The 19,862-nt window shown below is 48.3% G+C and overlaps 1 protein-coding gene and 1 long non-coding RNA gene across 2 annotated transcripts in view; one reads left to right on the forward strand and one right to left on the reverse strand.

Annotated features, from left to right (window-relative positions):
* The window catches only part of ZNRF3 (zinc and ring finger 3), a gene marked incomplete at its 3' end in the record, with an annotated part of 181,143 nt that extends 176,097 nt beyond the window's left edge, over positions 1-5,046 (reverse strand). Inside the window, exon 1 of the mRNA XM_030582723.1 lies at positions 4,873-5,046. The remainder of the gene's footprint in view (positions 1-4,872) is intronic.
* A 627-nt stretch (positions 5,047-5,673) lies between these two features.
* Positions 5,674-14,485, forward strand: LOC115660884. The gene is made up of 3 exons (XR_004002966.1): positions 5,674-5,829; positions 7,849-8,076; positions 14,347-14,485. It is a non-coding gene; the product is annotated as an uncharacterized LOC115660884 (long non-coding RNA).
* The last annotated feature ends 5,377 nt before the right edge of the window (positions 14,486-19,862 follow it).

A 19,862-nucleotide genomic window follows, 5' to 3' on the forward strand; every position in this document is an offset into this window, starting at 1 on the left:
TAAATAGGTTATAATCATTTATTTGTAATGTTCCAACAATAGGAATCATCCCATCAGGTTTTGGTAATACCAACTAGACCTAAACAAAAAAAAACAAGTTTGTAATGAGTAATTCCAACTCCTTATTTGTTACCAAGGCTCCTAGCATTGGTATATAGGAAATTAAATAATTTCTGCTCTTCATGTCCTTTAGTTCCTGATTTTCTTTCTAAACATCTCTATTTTGTGCTGAGAGTTCATATCTTCCTTCTTTTATGCTCTTCTTTTTATTAGTTTAATCCCCTCTTGCCTACTCTAACTAGCCTGTCACTGAAAAAAAACTGGTCCCGTCTTCTGCTGATGTGGAGCCCATCCCAACTGTACAGGCCCCTCCTCCAGATAGAGGCCATTCAGACTGTACACCCCTTCTCCCCCAGTGTTCCACAAAAACCAAAATCATACACCTTACATCACTTATTTAGCCAGTGGTTCACTAAGGAATCTTCTACCTTCTGTCTTCTTTTGCTCATGGGACAAGAACCATCTCCAAGAAAATCAATTGGATGTTCTTCACACTTCTGAGTCATCAATTATCTGTGGATATCCTGCAATACAGCATCATTAGTGCCAATATGCACCACCAATGGATCCCTTTCCTCATGGACTTCAAAAGGCTATCCAATCTTAGAGTGCCATCTTGTGTCTTGACTCCAGGAAAGTAGCATACTGTTATGTCATCCACCTGTCCCTTGCAAAATATTCTTCTATTCTATGAGTATTAAATCCCCAACAAGGATCCCTTAGAGGGCTGAAGAACTCTTTGCAGACAAGCTTGATTTTCTTACAGGTAAGGCAGAAGTGCCATTCACAGCTGACTCATACATCTCTTCATTCCTTGGATTAGCTGGATCTTAAGTGTAGAAACTGTTTGTAAAGATACTTCTGGAGGACTTGGTATTGATTGGAAACTCTTAGCCACATGAAACTCACCAGAAGGGACAGGAAAAGAGCAAGGAATCCACATACAGGTAAGGACATGCTATACATGCTCTAGCTCCTGAGCACACAGAGGAAGTGATTTGATGGTGCTAGTTTACCTGCTTTGGAGGACATCTGGCCTATTTCACCCTCTGGTGGCTGAAATACTTTCATACAAGTATTTACAAGCATAAATTAAAATCTCATTTGAAATCTAAAAACACAGTATAGCTTGGGAGATAAATAGCGGCTGCGTACATGTGTGCACAAAACCACTAGCAAAAAAATTATGAGTAGTGTAAAATGCAAAAATTTGCTTCATTAATTCCCAACCCCTACCCATGTTTTAAGTATTAGGCAAATCAGCTGATCCATATTATAATAAGCCACACACACACACAAAAAAAAAATCACGTAACACATTTGCTTCTAGTTTATGCCAGTTTAAGCCTTTAAAATGTTTTCTTCCTTACATTTATATTTAAAAAGCAAGACAGTCTCTAAGTTCTCTCAATACTGTGCCTCCTCCAGACAACACATTCAAAGTTTCATCTTATGGCAAATTTCATAGTAAGAATAAAATCTCCCATTTTTCAAAGATTTACCATGCTGGAATTAACAAAGTAATTCCAGTAATGTATATATTTCAGCCCCTACAAGCAGAGTTTAAAGTAAACTGAATGCTTCATTGCTGATGGAGGGAGCAATCTGATTTCACAACTCTTCTTCTGTGACAAAATTTGTTCACTTAGAAAATTTAAGGTTTCACAGTAAATTCCATAACAAAGCCAAGAAGGGGAACAGGGAAAGAAAGAGTCTCTGAACTACAAAAGAAAACTTACTATTCAGTATTTTTATACAGAGCTCACGCTCAAACCAACCAACTCCACAGATGCTGTAAGTGAAATAAGGACAGCTATTAGTGATTACTTAACAAGGTCAACTTATTAAAATACCATTTAAGTCAATTTTCTTTACTTAGCCTAGCCAAAAGAAAAAAAATTAAGTCAACAATTGCTAATGACTACAAGGAATTAGGTAAGTACTTCAAAAGTTCCAGATAGAATAGGGAATAGCCTGGTTCTGCTAAACTCTGACATTATCTACCTGCTAAGAAGAATAAAGATAGTTTTAAGTGATGTGTTTAAGCTTAATTTTGTATTAAATAGCTAACTGGAGATTAGCTCTGAGTGAAGGACTAGTGAATACATAGAACAAAGTGATCCACCAGAAAGAACAAGGTAGCTAAAACCAAACATTTTAGCATCAGAAACTGCATGAATTGCTAGAGCTACTTAGGAAACGGATTTAAATATCAAAACAGCAACTTCAACAGTTCTCTGTGATGAGTCTCAAATCAAAATGCCAAACAACCAGGGTGAGCAGGAACATTCAGCAGAAATCCAAGCTTTAGAGAGAAGCTTAGTAACTTTGGAAAGAGCTTTAGCACATGTATGGGTAATCACCACAAGAACTGATAAATCAGCAAAATTCAGAACCATAACTTCTTGACTGTTTTCTCCAACAAACCTGAACATGTAACACTTGAATACTTTCCTCCTCACTTTCTACACAGAATTGTGTATGTGAATCACATGAGACAACGGCTTCTCAACTGCGGCCTTTCAAGGGGCACATTGCTGAAACCCCAAGGCCTGATACCACCCACAGGTTGGACACCAGGGGCAACGCCAGGGCTGACACCCCCTCATCCCTTTGCACCCCACGAACCCCTCCAAGTGGAAGCCAGGGGCAGCACAGGGCGAGGAACCCTGAGCTCCCCTCTCTACCCCTCCCAAAGCCAGGAGCAGTGCATGGCTGAAACCCCATGCTCCCACCCCCCACCACCCTTGCTCAAGCCCTGAACCCATGGGCAGAGTTCAGAGGGCACAAGGGTGTTGCCCCCCTAAAACTGCAGTGCCTTGCCCAGAGTGGGGCAGTCCTAAAAGCAGCTCCATACACCCTCCACCCCCTCAACTCCCCTCAAGCCAGATCCGAGGCGGGAAGCCAGAGCCAGGCACAGCAGGGCAGCTGCTCCTCTAGCTAGTGGTGCCATGGAGTGGGAAGCCAAGGCACTCTCGCATCTGCTGCTAATGCCTGGGGTTGCAGCTGCTAGTCTGCCCCCAGCCTCCTTTGAGTGCTCATGCAGCTGGTCAGAGCTGCCCAGGTAGGGATCAGGCACCGGCACACAGCCCCACACAGATGGGTGTCCTACTGAATGAGACAGGGGTGAAGGTGGAAAAAGGTTGAGAACCCCTGGCATAGGCTATCACACAGCATACTGAAGTTTTAATGTTCTGTTTTGCAGCCTGGAGTGGTCAACTATTTCTACTCATGCAAAATCCAACTAGCCAAAGTTGCAGTACTTTACAGCATGGTACAAAGATCACTTATAAATCCGTTCCATGCAAGCTTGGCCGACTGACATGTTTTGAAGAGACTCTCACCATTGCACTACCATGAATGCAGTTCCCCAAGAGCAGGGCATAGGCACTTTTATCTCGGTATCTAACTGGGCTCAGAACAGCTAGATACAGGACAGCAGTAAAGTTACTTGTGCCCTGTGCACTCTCATCATTGCTGTCGCTGGTGGAAGTGCAAAGACCATTTCTCAAAGTGTGCTAGAATAGAAACGCCATAACATGTTTCAAGAATGCAGGAAAGTTTCAACTGTTGACTCTATGCTATCGTTAATAATAGTGAGCAAGATTCACTCAGAACCTGAAGAAAAGAAATCTCAATGCATTTTCTTTGCAGAAATATTCTCTAGTATATAAAATCAAAACAACTCAAATCACTCTTTTTCTTAGGGGAAAGGGAAGCGAGGCGCTAGCAATACCCAGATGTGTACAACGCTTTAGAGATACCAAACCCTTTTAAAAAACTCTTCCCATCAGCAGCAACCTTGGCAACATAATTTACGTCCAAAGACCTACTAGAGTTTCTCTAAAGCCTTTGCAAAACGAGACAAAAAAGAAACAGCATCCAGTTACAACAATCATAAGCAGTAGGTCAGCACCACTGCCGTCGTTAACATCTCAGACAAAGTAAGCCCTGCAAATAGAGTATTTTTTTAATCCCTCCATATCAAGCTTCCTCTGGAATGCAGACTTCTTTCATTTAGTAACAAGGTGGAGGCCCTGTTAGAAAGGGTGAAATCTCCAGGTTACTGCAGCCTCAGAGTTCCTGGTTCTCCCATTCTAAGTACTTCAAACAAGTGAGAGGTAAACTATCCCCCAGTTCCCAGCCAGGAGTCCAAACTACAGACGCATATGCAGCAAGACCACTCGGGGGGTGTTTAATTCAGCATTACACTACACCAGACTGGCCCTCTGTAGTATGAGCACGGTCACCTCCCTCCACGGAGGGCACGCAATGAGACAGGGGCAGCCCAGTACCCAGGGGGATCCCACGGGCTTGCCAATGGCCAAGTCCTACAGCCCTCTTCTCGGGCAAGTGCCCTGCCCACGTGGGTCACCAGTACTTGGTCCCCAGAGCCAGGGTCTTGCCGGGGCCAGGCCCGGCGCGGACAGGACCAGAGCCACACGCGGGGCACGGTCTCCGCCGCACACGCGCCCCACAGCCTGGGCGCAAAGACCAGGCCGAGCCGCCCCGCCGACCGCTCGCACCCCGGGGACAGCAGGTGAGGGGCGCTGACCCCCCAGCCAGGGGGCAGCGGGGATTCCCCGCACGCAGGAGCAGCGCGTCCCGGCTCCGCGCCGGTGCCCTTCGAGCCCCCCATGCCCAGGGCGGCCGCCCCGACGAGCCGAGAGTAGCCCGAGCTCCGCGGGCCCTGCCCGCCCCTAGCCCGCACGGTGCGGCCGCCGCTCCTGGCCCAGCGGAGCCATCTTGGGAGCAGGGAGCCGCCGGCCGCCCGGCCTGGCCCGGCCCGCCCGGCGCAGCCCCGCCGCTCACCTGCACGATCTCGCCCTCGGCGCTGAGAGTGGCCCCGGCCCGCGAGAAGCGCCCCTGCAGCCCCGTGGTGTAGGTGGTGTAGTCGCCGCTGGGGCTGGACTCGAAGAGCACCACCTCCACGAACGCCGTCTCCTTGGCCAGCGCGGCGCCCGGGGCCGCGGCCAGCAGCAGCCCGAGCAGCAGCGGCGGCGGCACGGCCGGCCCGGCGCCGGCCCCGCAGCCCCTCATCGCGCGGCGGGATGGGGCAGCGCCCAGCCGCCGCGCATCGCTCGCCAGCGGCTCCGGGTCCGGGGGGGAGTCCGAGCGGGTCAGCGCCCCATGGCGGCAGCGGCGGCTCCCCTGCCCCGCGGCGCCCTGCCCCGCGCCTCCTCCTGCCCCGCGCTCCGGCTCCTGGCCTGCCTGCCAAGCCGCGTCCCTTTCATCTGCTCCACGTGACAGCTACCGCGGGGTTATCCCCGCCCCCGCGCGCTGACCCGCGCCCGCCCGCCCGCCCGCCCGCCGCCGGATCGGGCCCCTCGGGGCGCACAGCGCGGGGGAAATCGCGGCAATTTGCGGTGCCTCGAGCCGCCGCAGGACTCGTTAAACGGTCACAGCCGCGGCAGAGCCGGGCTCTCGGGGAGACGGCGGAGAGGGGCCCTCCCGGTCCACACCGGCGCGGCTCAGCTCCAGACTCGGGAGGCTCCGCTGGCTCCAGGGGGCTCCCGACCGTGTGGAGAACAGGGGCCGCCCGAAGCACGGCGGCACGCCGCAGGGGGCGCTCTGCCGCTCGGCGGTCCCGTGGCTCCGGTGCACCTCCCGCAGGCCGAAGGCACCCTGCCTGCCGCCCCCAGCCCCGCTGCTGGGGCCTGGAGCCCCCCGGTGGAGAAGAACACGTGTAGGCACGTGCAGGATCAGACCTGGACACTTGGCCTTGCCTGGCTTCAGGCAGAGCCTGAGCCTGGCAGGTCGGAGCCTGAGGTTAAAAAAAAAAAAGGGTGAATGTTGCAGTGCAGGGGAGAGTAACTCCCAGGGCACTTAGGGAGCAGGAGAGGGCCCATACCGGAAAGTAAAGTAATAGTTCTTGGAGGTTTTAGTCTGAAAATGGATGCCTAAAATGGGCTGCTGCTTACCAAAAAGATTGCTACCAACATTTCCATAATTGTTGCCCTTTGAGAGGGGTTGCACATGTCCCCAGTGTAGGCATGTGCCTGTCTCAGCAGTAGTGAGAGAACCTTTTTCCGAAGCAGTACCTGTCAAGGGAGAGCTGCCACTGCCAGCAGTCTAAGAGGATGGAACCTTCCCCCCTTTCACTTCCTTCTTACCACCTACTCCTAGACTTTACTAGAGACGGGAAGGAAGGTGGCTTGTAGAATGGACATGTGCAGCACATTTCAAAGAACAACACTTTTGGAAAGGTAGGTAACCATTTTTCCTTCAAGTGATTGCACATGTCCATTCATAGACTATCAGGGTTGGATGGGACCTCAGGCGGTCATCTAGTCCAACGCCCTGCTCAAAGCAGGACCAATCCCCAATTCCTCTGTAGGTGACTCACAAGCAGATTAACATGGACGCTGGCTCAGTCTATCTGAACAACCCACAAAAACTGACATAGTTCCTGGATTGATGGGAAATGGCATAATGAGCAGCAAAAGTGTGTACCCAGGGCGGGCTCCAGGCACCAGCTTATCAAGCAGGTGCTTGGGGCTGCAACTCCGGAGTGAGGCGGCACTTTCAGATATTCAGTGGCAATTCGGCAGAGGGTCCCTCTCTTGGAGCGAAGGACTTCCCGCTGAATTGCCACAGATGGCGATTGCGGCTTTTTGTGGGGGGGGAAGAGGGAGGGCTGCTTGGGGTGGCAAAACCCCTGGAGCTGGCCCTGTGTGTACCAAGGACCTGGCTGGTGCTTTTCAAACGGCTTCAGTAGGTCCTTATGCTAGAAAAGCTGCCTATGCTCTAGTCAAATGAGCCAGCAGTCTGGGGGGTGACATGCTAACTGGAGCACAAATAAATGCAAGAGCAAATCCTCAGAGTGGAAACCAGTTTGCCAGTCACCATGTCCAGCATCACAACAAATAACTATGTAACGATCTAAAAAGGGCTGGTGCAATCCACATAGGACAGTGCTCTCCTCACATCCACCAAATGAAGGTTCTGTTCATCTATGTGCATGTGAGGCTTCAGGAAAAATGTTGATAAATAAATTGCCAGATTAGCATGGAAATTGGAAACTACCTTTGACAAGAATTTTGGGTGAGGGTAGAGGTAAACTTTATCCTTATGGAAAACTGTAAAAGAAGAGATTCTGAAACCAAGGGTCTCAGTTCACTCACTCTCCTTACTGAGGTTATTGCAACAACCAGGATGCCATAGAAAAGTGGAGGAGAGAGCGTGGCGCAAGGGGTTCAAAGAAAGGCCCCATTAATTTTGTCAGAACAAGATTTAAATCCCATGAGGAACAGGTTCTTGTACTAGAGGGTATCATCTGTCCAACCCTTTTAGAAATCTGATAGTTGTGGGGGTGAGAGAAAAAGTGATCTACTACCCTCCACTGGATAGTAGCGCTGAAATCGTTGCCACATATACTTCAGTAGAACTAGCAGTCAGGCCTTGCTGTTTTAGGTGCAACAGATAATCCAATCTGGTTAATGGGAACCTGCACTGGAGAGACACTTATCTGTTGAGACCAGGTAGAAAAATGTTTCCATTTGGCCAGGTAAGTGCACCTAGTTGAAGGCTTTCTCCTGTTCAAAAGCACCTTCTGAATGTCTTTCGAGCAAGTCCTTTCTAGTGGTGTTAGCCAGGAAGTATCCACACTGTTAAATCGAGGGCCTGTAGGTTGGGGTTGAGTAGACTGCAGTGGTCTGAAAAAAAATCACATCTGAATCTAATGGGGGAGATAGGAGGCCTCACTAAAAGATTCAAAAACCAGCATTGTCGAGGCCATGCTGCTGCTATTCGAATGAAGCAAGCATGTTCCTGCTTGATCTCAAACAGGACTCTGGGTACTGATGGAATCGGAGGAAAGGCATACAGCCGAGAGTTCATCCGTGATAGCTGAAAAGCATCTGTCAAAGACCCAGGTCTGGAATTCTCTCAGCAGCAGAACAGGAGGCATTTGTTGCAAACAGGTACAGGTGGGAAGTTTCCCCAGAGCTGGAAGATGAGCCTAGCCACATCTGGACCTAGTGACCATTCATGGTGAGGGGACAAAGACCTGCTCAGGTAATCATCTGATGTGTTCTGCTCTCCTGGGAGGTATCCTTCTGGCACAGTTGGGAGGAACGTGCCCCTCCCTGTCTGTTTACGTAAAGCATAGTTGCTATATTGTTCTTTAACACTAACAGATTTTTTTCCCAGAATGTGGCTGGAAGGCAGAGCAGGGTAGATGGATAGCATGTAGTTGCCTGACATTAATATGAGTTCTCAGCTCCTGCAAGGACCACTACCCTTGAGTTTGTACAGTTCCGATAGGTGCCCCCAACCCAGGAACGAGGCATCCGTGACCCACATAAGTGTTGGTTGCAGAGAAATGAAGGGAACTCCCATACAAACAGCCTGAGGGTCTGTCCACCGGTCCAGAGAGGACAAAATTACCTCTGGAATGCAAATTTATCTGTCTAGACTATGACAACAGGGGGCATCTGTGAAGCTTCCTGAGGCATAATCAGGTGTGTTACGTCATGTAGATACATGTTGCCATGTTCCACAGAAGTCTGAGGCAAGCGTGCACTGTAACAGTGGGATGTGCTTTTAGATCCAGTACCAGATCTCAGAGCAGCTGGAACCTTGACTGGGGCAGAAATGCTCTGGTTTGTATAGCATCCAGGTGTGCTCTCATAAACTATTCTTTGCACTGGTTTTTAGAATGTATCTGACTTGACTGAGTAACAGGCGCAGTACATTGAGGGTGGACTGAATGATACCCACACTGGACAGCACTTGAGAGTTCAGCCAGCCTGTCACCAACCAATCGTCCAGGTGGGGAGTGCACGGATTCCCAATTCTCTCAGATATACAACTACCTTACCTTGCACATTGCGAAAATGCAAGGGGCTGCTGCGGACAGACCAATCTAAAGTAGTGTAAATTGGTAATGTGTTTCATGATGAACTTCCGGTGGTCTGGAAGGATCACTATATGGAAGTAAGCGTCTTTTAAGTGCACTGGCCTCCTAGGCACCAGGAGCAGCATTGGTAACGCATGCTCTTGCAGAGCTGGCATAGGCACTACAGACACTGGTACTGGTTGGAACCCTTCCTGCATCACCAGGGACATAGGTATTGAGAGGTTAAATAATTCTCTGGCAACAGCATATGCTTCTGGCATTGCTGGTATCAAGATTGGGTCTGACAAATAGACAGTTCAGGAGCTGGCCTTGGCAGACATGGCACAGGTTCTGGAGCAGATGCACCCCCTATTGCAGCAGAGGCATACTGTGGGGAACGCCTCCCCTCAGAATCCCTCCCAGAGATCTTTTATCGGTTATGAAGATCTTGCTGGACGAGGTACCGTATCCTTGGCAGATCTGTCTCCTCTTCAGTACCAGAGACAGAGAATGTGGTGCCAAAGACATCTCAGGAAGCACACACTGCATCAATAGTGCCACATTTGGAATGTGCTCTGAACCCAACATCTCCCCGGGAGGGCAAAGTGCCACCTCCATAAGGTGACAAATCTGACTGTTCTGTCTCTTTTTGAGCAAGGCTTAAATCATCTGCAAATGTGACACTTGTGACTGATGTGGGACTCCCCCAGACATCTTAGGCAGCTGGGATGTGGGTCACAGACCAGCATCAGTCTGGCACATGACCAGCAGGACTTGAACCCCAGCGAGCGAGACGTGGCTCCAGTCCCAGTATCAAATAAACTTGGTTCAAAAGGGACCCTGTGAGGGTTTACGCCCCTCGTTACAGAGCAGCACGGCCTAGTGGCCAGAGTCCATAAAAGTGGCCCTAGTTGCAGGACACCATGGCCTAGTGGCCAGAGTCCATAGAATTGCCCCTGGTCACAGGGCAGTAGGACCTTACTACTGGCTCAGCGTGGGGGAGTCCTACCAAAACACGCTGAGGCTCACCGGGGGCAAGGTACCAGTCCGTCACACACTCCCGGGTCGCTTCCTACTGGCTTGGGCATTGAGGTTTCCCGCAAATCCCAAGGTTCTCCACAGGTCTCCGGATCCATTGCCTCCCCTGGTTCCTCTTGCAGTAGGGATATGCACCAACCTGTAGAAGCCTTTGTTCACAGCAGCTTCAAGAGTGTTGGCTAGTCCTCCACAGGAGCTTCCCGGTTAGGTCCTTCCCCTGCAGCTGTCAGCCCAGACTGAGCTGAGTTCCCTCCTTTTATACTCCCAGAGCACTTGGAGCATGCCCAGTATGAACAAGGTGGGACTTCCTTCATCAGAGCTACTGGTCTGACACCACTGGGGCTAGTGCAGGACGGGGCTGCCTCGTCACAGACCCAAACAACTAAAACCTAATATTAACGCTATGCTATATCTAATTAACTACTAAGTACTAAACACACTATATACAAAAAGGGTGAGGAAAATAAACTTGCCATCGCAATACTGGATGGAAGCGCTCCAACAACCATCACTGGCGATAAGAAGGAACTGAGCGGGGTCGGGGCAGCTCCGCCCTCTTATACTGGCACAGAGTGGTGCACAGATGTAGCAGGCACTTGAGCTGCCCCAACAGATACCACTGAGGAAAAAAGTTCTCCAATAACTGTGTGTGAGGCGCACACTCACATACAGTGCATGGACATGGGCAATCACTCAAAGAACCCCTTTGTTGTATTCAGAGTTGCACATAGTTGCTTAACTAAAGAAAGATTTTAATAGGATTTACTCATGTTAGCACTGCTAAGTCACTTTTCAGTGCCCATCCATTTAGATTCTTGTACTGTGCCCATCACCATAGTATCCAAGCTTTATATGGTGATTAGGCATTTATAAGATGCCTCTGAAACATTGTCATAAATATCTGACTCTTGAGTGAGCTGAATTCTAGTTGAGGTGAAGAGTCATCAACACAACTGTTAAAAATACTGCAACTGGAACTTGAGTATGGTTGATGATGCACAAGCCAACAAGAACTCAGCTGACTTCCACATCCCACTGCAGGCTGTAGTGCTAGCCGCTGCTTAGTTCACAAGCTGGATTTCATTTTTCAGGCTCACTGTGTATAGATACATGCTCAGATAGTTCAGTGCCTTGTAAGAGGCTAGCTAGGTAGGCATGACAGAATCCTGGAATCCCATGAAGCTCTATTTTGGTCACTTTTCAGACTAGAGCCACAAGTTAAGTAAATGCCATTCTAATTTCATATACCTTGAACTATTGACTTGTATGTAATTTTCGCACTTAGAAATTCAAATAAAAGACTAATTTCTTTTGTTGGCATTTTACCCCTTCTTGGTATATGTACTGCACTGTTTTTATTTATACAATGCCGAAAAGTGCAGTTGGCATCTGGACATTTTTTGGTGTGTGCAGTTATTGCCAGAAGGGTGATTAGATATTTGATCTCTAGGTTGACATCTGATTCTCTGACCAACTCAGACACTTATAGGATCCCTTCTTTACGTCGTTCCCCTTCACTTCCCTCCAATAAATAATGGAAAGGGACATCCCTACCTCTCAATCTTCAAACTTACCAATACATGACAAGTGACCAGCAGATGGAACACCTGAGTTTTATTGCACTCTGATTGACAGAGCATAATGGTTTCTAACTGTAAAACTTACTTCTAAAAGGATGTTTCTCCCTGTGTGAATCAACTAAACCAGTTTTGCCATCTGTAACTAACTTCCCCTGGGGCATGGTGGGGGGGAGGTGGGAAATAGTCCATACTCATGCAATCTGGCAAATTCAATTAATCCTGCTGCTGCTTCCCTCTTCCCCAAATTTAACTAGTTTAGGCCAACCCTAATAGGACTCTGCTGCCTTACCTGCTCTTCTGGAACCTAAAAGGCTTTCAGTAGGAGCAGCAGCACCTTCTTTTCTCTTTCCCTCCAATAAGCTATTATAGGACAATGGTTGTTTGAAGGATGCAAAGTGTGCTAGCTTACGAGGATTGCAGCTGCACAAGGCCTGCTCTCCTTCCTCTGCCCTGTGACAAATGTGATGGTCTTAGCTACTCTCCCATCCCAAGAGGCAGGGGCGGCTCCAGGCACCAGCACACCAAGCACATGCCTGGGCCGGCAAGCCATGGGGGCCACTCTGCCGGTCGCCGGTCTGCCAGTCACTGCCTCCCGCAGGCGTGCTGCCAAATCCGCGGGACCAGGGACCTCCCGCAGCAAAATAGCTAGAGCCACTCCTGCCAAGAGGCATCTGCTCCTGAGCAGCTCAGCTTCCTTCCTTCAAGGTCTCTTTCTTCTGCTTTTAAGGAGGGAAGAGGAAGAGAGGACTAAGGGAAGAGTCTCCTCTCTTCCTCACCTCCACCAAGCAACTACTTCTTGTCTGCAGAAGACAGCCTTAATTGGGGGACAAAGCCTGAATCAGTAGCAGTGCAGAATGCACCCAAACTACAAAGGGCTTGAGAACTCTAGGGACATCCCTTCCCAGTAGAGCCTCCCATCCTAGAGAGCCTCCCAGGAATAAGTTCTTAATGCATGGAATGTTTACTAATTTGCATATGAAAGGCAGTGATGTGAAAGCCCTTTTTAGATGCAATATGATTTCTAGTTAAAGTGACTGTGAGCAGCATACTTTATTAAATCCACACTTTATCATGTTCCAAGACCCAGTCTACACTACTGCATGTTTTGTAACCAGTTCATGACGTTCATCTGACCCAGTTAAGTCCATGTGTCTGTGTTATGAGAAAGCTGCTAGTGCTAGCCTAGGCTTGTTTGCAATCCATGCATTCTACAAAAAGATAGATAGCTATCTGCACCATATCTAAGCAGGGGGTAGAGTGCCCAGACAGCAGCGAATATGGAAATACTTTCTGGGATACCATCCTGAGAAAAGAGTTATGTAACAGCCAACCCAATTGGGAAGTCTTTTCTATACAGCAAAATAATGATACTGTAGTTAGCTGGCTGTAAGATCACCATGTGACAGCCTAGGCCACTGACACTAATGATACATCATGACCTGCTATGGTTATTAACTATATCAAACATGTTGAATGTGGAACACAAGCCACATTTAGAACCAACTATGCCACTACCTACTTAGAGCTCTTAACCAAGGGAGCATTGCCAAGATGGTGACCTAAGCCCTGTGGTAAGTGGGGAAGTGGAATACCAGGAGAAAACACAAGGAGGAGGGTGCAATGGGGGGGCCTCCTGTTTCATACTGAGAAAGCAGGGCAATCAGCTAGTTATCTTAGGTGCTTGTACATGAACGCCAGAAGCCTGGGAAACAAGCAGGAAGACTTGGAAGTCCTGGCACGGTCAAATAACTATGATATGAATGGAATAACAGAGATTTGGTGGGGTAGCTCACATGACTGGAGCACTGTCATGGATCGGTATAAACTGTTCAGGAAGGACAGGCAGGGGAGGAAAGCTGGAGGAGTTGCACTGTATGTATGATTGCTCAGAGCTCCAGTATGAAACTGGAGAAAAGCCTGTTGAAAGTCTTTGGTTTAGATGTGAGAGCAACAAGGGTGATGTCGTAGTGGGCATCTGCTATAGACCACCAGACCAGGAGGAGGAGGTAGATGAGGCTTTCTTCGGACAATTAAATGAAGTTTCCAGATCACAGGCCCTGGTTCTAATGGGGGACTTCAGTCATCTGCTGGGAGAGCAATACAGCAGAGCACAGACAATCTAGGAAGTTTTTGGAGAGTGTTGGGGACAACTTCCTGGTACAAGTACTGGAGGAAACAACCAGGGGCCATTCTCCTCTTGACCTGCTGCTTATAAAGAGGGAAGAATTGGCAGAAGAAGTAGAAGAGGGCAGCAGTGATCATGAGATGGTTGAATTCAGGATCCTCGCAAAAGGAAGAAAGGAGAGTAGCAAAATACAGGCCCTGGACTTCAGAAAAGCAGACTTTGACTCCCTTAGGGAACTGATAGGCAGGATCCCCTGGGAGGCTAATATGAGGGGGAAAGGAGTCCAGGAGAGCTGGCTGTATTTTAATGAAGCCTTATTGAGAGTGCAGGAACAAACCATCCTGATGTGCAGAAAGAATAGTAAATATGGCAGGCGACCAGCTTGGCTTAACACTGAAATCTTCAGTGAGCTTAAACACAAAAAGGAAGCTTACAAGAAATAGAAACTTGGACAGATGACTAGGAGGGAGTATAAAAATATTGCTCAAGCATGCCGGGGTGTAATCAGGAAGGCCAAAGCACAATTGGAGTTGCAGCTAGCAAGATATGTGAAAGGTAACAAAAAGAGTTTCTACAGGTATGTTAGCAACAAGAAAAAGGTCAGGGAAAGTGAGGGATCCTTAATGAATGGGGGAGGCAACCTAGTGACAGACGATGTGGAAAAAGCTGAAGTATTCAATGCTTTTTTGCCTTCGTCTTCACAGACAAGGTCAGCTCCCACACTGCTGTCCTGGGCAACACAGTATGAGGAGGAGGTGAGCAACCCTCCGTGGTGAAAGAACGGATTAAGGACTGATTAGAAAAGCTGGACATGCAGAAATCCATGGGTCCAGATCTAATGCATCTGAGTATGCTGAGGAAATTGGCTGATGTGATTGCAGAGCCATTGGCCACTAACTTTGAAAACTCATCCGATCGGGGGAGGTCCTGGATGATTGGAAAAAGGCAAATATAGTGCCCATCCTTAAAAAAGGGAAGAAGGAGAACCTGAGGAACTGCAGACCGGTCAGTCTCACCTCAGTCCCTGGAAAAATCATGGAGGAGGTCCTCAAGGAAACCATCTTGAAGCACTTGGAGGAGAGGAAGGTGATTAGCAATAGTCAACATGGATTCACCAAGGGCAAGTCATGCCTGACCAACCTGATTGCCTTCTATGATGAGATAACTGGCTCTGTGGATATGGGGGAAATGGTGGACATGATATATCTTGACTTTAGCAAAGCTTTTGGTATAGTCTCCCATGGTATTCTTGCCAGCAAGTTAAAAAAGTATGGATTGGATGAATGGACTACAAGAGGGATAGAAAGCTGGCTAGATTGTTGGGCTCAATATCTAGTTGGCAGCTGGTATCAAGCAGAGTGCCCCAAGAGTCAGTCCTGGGGCTGGTTTTGTTCAACATAGAATATCAGTGTTGGAAAGGACCTCAGGAGGTCATCTAGTCCAACCCCCTGGTCAAAGCAGGATCAATCCCCAAACAGATTTTTGCCCCAAGATCCCTCAATGGCCCCCTTGAGGGTTGAACTCACAACCTTGGTTTTAGCAAGCCAATGCTCAAACCACTGAGCTATCCCTCCCCACCCCCAACAATTTTATTAATGATCTGGATGATGGGATTAATTGCACCCTCAGCAGTTTGCAAATGACACTAAGGTGTGGGGAGAAGTAAATATGCTGGAGGGTAGGGATGGGGTCCAGAATGACCTAGACAAATTGGAGGATTGGGCCAAAAGAAGTCTGATGAGGTTCAACAAGAACAAGTGCAGAAACCTGCACTGAGTACGGAAGAATCCCATGCACCGCTACAGGCTGGGAACTGACTGGCTAAGCAGCAGTTCTGTAGAAAAGGACCTGGGGATTACAGTGGATCAGAAGCTGGATATGAATCAGCAGCCCTTGTTGCCAAGACGGCTAATGGCATATTGGGCTGCATTAGTAGATGCATTGCCAGCAGATCGAGGGAAGTGATTATTCCTCTCTATTCTGCACTGGTGAGGCCACACCTGGAGTACTGCGTCCAGTTTCGGTCCCTCCACTACAGCAGGGATGTAGACAAATTGGAGAGAGTCCAGTGGAGGGCAACAAAAAAGATCCAGGGGCTGGGTCACATGATTTATGAGGAGAGGCTGAGGGAACTAGACTTGTTTAGTCTGCAGAAGAGAAGAGGGAGAGGGTATTTGTTAGCAGCCTTCAACTACCTGAAGGTTGGTTCTAAAGAGGATGGAGCTCGGCTGTTCTCAGTGGTGGCAGATGACAGAACAAGGAGCAATGGTGTCATGTTGCAGTGGGGGAGGTTTAGGTTGGATATTAGGAAAAACTATTTCACTGGGAGGGTGGTGAAGCACTGGAATGGGTTCCCTAGGGAGGTGGTGGAATCTCCTTCCTTAGAGGTTTTTAAGGCCCGGCTTGACAAAGCCCTGGCTGGGATGATTTAGTTGGTGTTGGTCTTGCTTTGAGCAGGGGGTTGGACTACATGACCTCCTGAGGTCTCTTCCAACCCTAATCTTCTATGATTCTATGACTGGAATTCTTGCTCTCTGTAAAGATAGGAGCATGTAGTGTAATTGTACACCACTGTGTTTAAAATTACCTGATTACAGCCTGTTGTTTATCTTAGGTCCCCAGCCTTAGTAATTGCACAGGCTGGACAATGTCCAGGGATTTTAAGAAAGCATGCAACGTTTAAGGATAGGTGATTAAAACAGAAGAGATAAGAAGGCTGCACGCTATAATATTATGTCTAACAAATAAGACTTGCTCATGCCAGGCCTAGCTATGCTGCCAAGTCACATGATAGCATCCATTGGGAACATTAAGGTTCATCCTCATTCTTTGTGTTCAAGTCCATCTTAAGTCATGCAAGCAGCATCTAGGTTATTTATTTTTACTTTTTTCAATATTGATCATGTTTCATCGGAGGAGAGCAAGTATCAAGCTGCATGGTACCTGAAAGGTGATGGCAACTCCCCTAAACTTTAAGTTCTTCCCAGCTTCACCAAGTCTGTTTTTTTCAGGATAGCATTCATTTAGTGACTACACTGGATGTTGTGTGTGTTTATGTACCCTTTGATGTTATTTCAGCCCTTATAGTGGTTGTTAAGAAATACAGTCTACTACTCTAACTTAGTTATATTCTTGCACTGGCCTGCTTTCATTATTAATATGGTTGGCTACAGTATCAAGTGCGTGGTTTATAACTCTTCTACAACAATGGCACTCCTTTGTTCTAATTAAAGGAGAGAGGCCTGGATTTTTAAAAGGTGTTTAGACATTGCTGCACTCAACCTTGCCACGCTTAACTGACCTAGGAACCTAAGTCCTTGTGAAACTGAGATTTAGGTTCCTAAGTCAGTTAATAGTTGCAACACTGAGCGCAGCAATGCCTAAATACCTTTAAAAATGCAGGCCCAAGTTACTTTGCTTCAGAGAAGCACAATTGTGGGTCTCATTCACTTCCCTTCAGAGCAGGGGCGGCTCTAGACATTTCGCTGCCCCAAGCACGGCGTCATGTCACAGGGGGCGCTCTGCCGCTCGCTGGTCCCGTGGCTCCGGTGGACCTCCCGCAGGCGTGTCTGTGGAGGGTCCGCTGGTCCCGCGGCTTCGCTGGAGCCGCGGGACCAGCGGACCCTCCACAGGCATGCCACCAAAGGCACACTGCCTGCCGCCCTCATGGGAACTGGCAGAATGCCCCCATGGCATGCCGCCCCAAGCACACGCTTGGCATGCTGGGGCCTGGAGCTGCCCCTGCCTCATAGGTTGGGGTGCTGCTGGAGTTGGTGTGTACAACACCTTGTTTAGCTCTGTTCTGGAAGAGGCTTATTAGAGAGACAAGGTGGATGAGGGAATATCTTTTTTTGACCAGCTTCAGTTGGACTGGAAGAACTCTGTATAAGCTCAACAGCTTGTGTCTCTCACCAACAGCAGTTGGTCTAATAACATACTACCTCACACACCTTGTCTCTCTAGTATACTGGGACCAACACAGCTACAACAAGACTGCATACTGGACAAGGCTGTCAGATTGTGGTTTCTGTTACCCAGTCTGGAGAATGGACTTGCAGCTTACATCAGTGTTCCAATTTTTTTTTTTAATAATACCGACTTTTTTTAAATACCATACTGCTTAATAACAGATGAAACAGAATCTGTAAATTTTCTCATTAAAGACCTTAGACATGTATTCTTATCTAGTTATTTTGCAGGTCAAAAACATCTGAAGGCATTTTATACCAGTAATCTCTAAAACACATAACTAGTAGTGCTCCAGTTCTGCAGCCCCCTAATACCCATCTTATTTTCGCCAGTTAATTCAAGGAACAGGAGTCATACAGTTTACCTAGTAGTACATTTCCACTATAAGCTTAGCATGGGTCCAGACATAAGAACATTAGAATGGCCCTACTGGGTCAGACCAAAGGTCCATGTAGCCCAGTATCCTGTCTTCTGACAGCGGCCAGTGCCAGGTGCCCCAGAGGGAGTGAACAGAACCAGTAATCATCAAGTGATCCATCCCCTGTTGCTCATTCCCAGCTTCTATCAAACAGTTGCATGAGTTGCTGGAAGTATGGCTCATATTTATGCTAAATTGTATAAGTACAAAAAAGCCTTTTGGAAATAAAGGATATTGGCTGACAAAGCCTTTTTTGTGGAAAAAGGCAGTTTGTACATGATTGATAGAAACTTGGATTATAAGATAAATTCGCTGAAGATTCTGACTGTGCTGAGCATGCTCCAGTTTGGGACTGAGTAGCACTTTCCTGCAATCACAGACTTGGGCTGCTGCAGCCTGGGGACCTGGACTGAGAGCAGGGAGTAGGTTTCCTGTGCTCCGTGACCTTCCCCTACCCCCACAAAAAATCCCACTGGGCCCAGACAGTGTGGAGGAGGAAGCTTCTAGATTCAGATGCAGAGAGGACAAAAACAAGACCTGCAGGGCTGTGAGGAGGAAATAAATTGGGATAATCTTGATTTGTAGGGAGAAAGGGGACAGACTAGGACAAGAGTTCAAAGGGATGAGACTGGGTTTTGCTGGGTAAAGAGATTTGTAAGCAGAGTCAGGATAAGCTCTACCCTGACATCTGGTGGAAAGAATGTCAGAGAGTGTATTTGCATAGGCATGCCTACCCTATCCCAGACTGCTGAGCTGTGGGACTGCTTGGTGACAAATGACTCACCCTCAGTTGGGTGGTACTTGCTAGACAAGGGACATGGGTTCCAAAACCCAGTAAATTGAGAGAGAGGCTGGGGACAGGTATCTATGCCTGGTGGTGCAGTCTCCTTGTGGAGCCAGAAGCACCAATTCCACCCCCTCCTCTCTCCACTGTGGAATGTCAGAATTGACTTTTTTTATTCCCTCAAGAATCTAAATACAGGTTACTGAGCTGAACTCAACTCACTTTGGGCTAATGGTGCACTAGCACTGGGGCTCCCCCACTAAGAGCTGAGACCACTAAGAGTTGAACTCACTAAAGAGCTGAAATAACTGAGCTGAGAGCACTGAGTACTGTGCTAACTAGTGGGGGAGCCTGAAGCTATGCTGTGGAACAGAGCGGCTGGTGGAGTGGAGCAGTTGTGGGGACGACTGGTGGCAGCAGAGCGGCTGGCAGAGCGGAGTAGCTGTGGGATGGGTGGAGCGGCCCACAGAGCGAGCGGAGCCGAGCAGTTTGTAGAAAGAACTGGAGCAGCTCATGGAGCAGAGCAGCTGGTGGAGCAGAGCAGTTCGTGGAGAAGGTGGAAGCAGAACCCACGGAGAGGCAGGGCAGTTGGCCCCAGACCACGTAAGGTGCCCCTTTCTACCCAGGCTGGGGGGAGGGTCCTCTACAGATAAACTCTCGAGCTCTGGGGTGGCATTGACCAGAGACTTTTGGGTTGTTGGACTTTGGGGTGATTGGACTTAAAACCCTAAGGGGAAAAAGGACAGTGCCAAACATACTTGGAGGTGGGTTTTTGTTTATGGTTTGTGTTATAACCCTGTTTGTGGTGTTTCTCCAATGGGATGCCGCATTAATTCCTTCCTTTATTAAAAAGATTTTGCTACACTCAGACTCCGTGCTTGCGAGAGGGGAAGTATTGCCTCCTAGAGGTGCCCAGGGGGGTGTGGTATGTGAGTGTCCCAGGTCACTGGGTGGTGGCTCGAGCCGGTTATGCATTGTGTTACTGAAACGGAACCCCTGGATACTGAACCCGGCCCTTGTTGCTGCCAACTCAGAGGGGCAGAAGGGTT

The sequence above is a fragment of the Gopherus evgoodei genome, chromosome 13 (assembly GCF_007399415.2).
Source record: "Gopherus evgoodei ecotype Sinaloan lineage chromosome 13, rGopEvg1_v1.p, whole genome shotgun sequence".
Lineage (NCBI taxonomy): Eukaryota > Metazoa > Chordata > Testudines > Testudinidae > Gopherus > Gopherus evgoodei.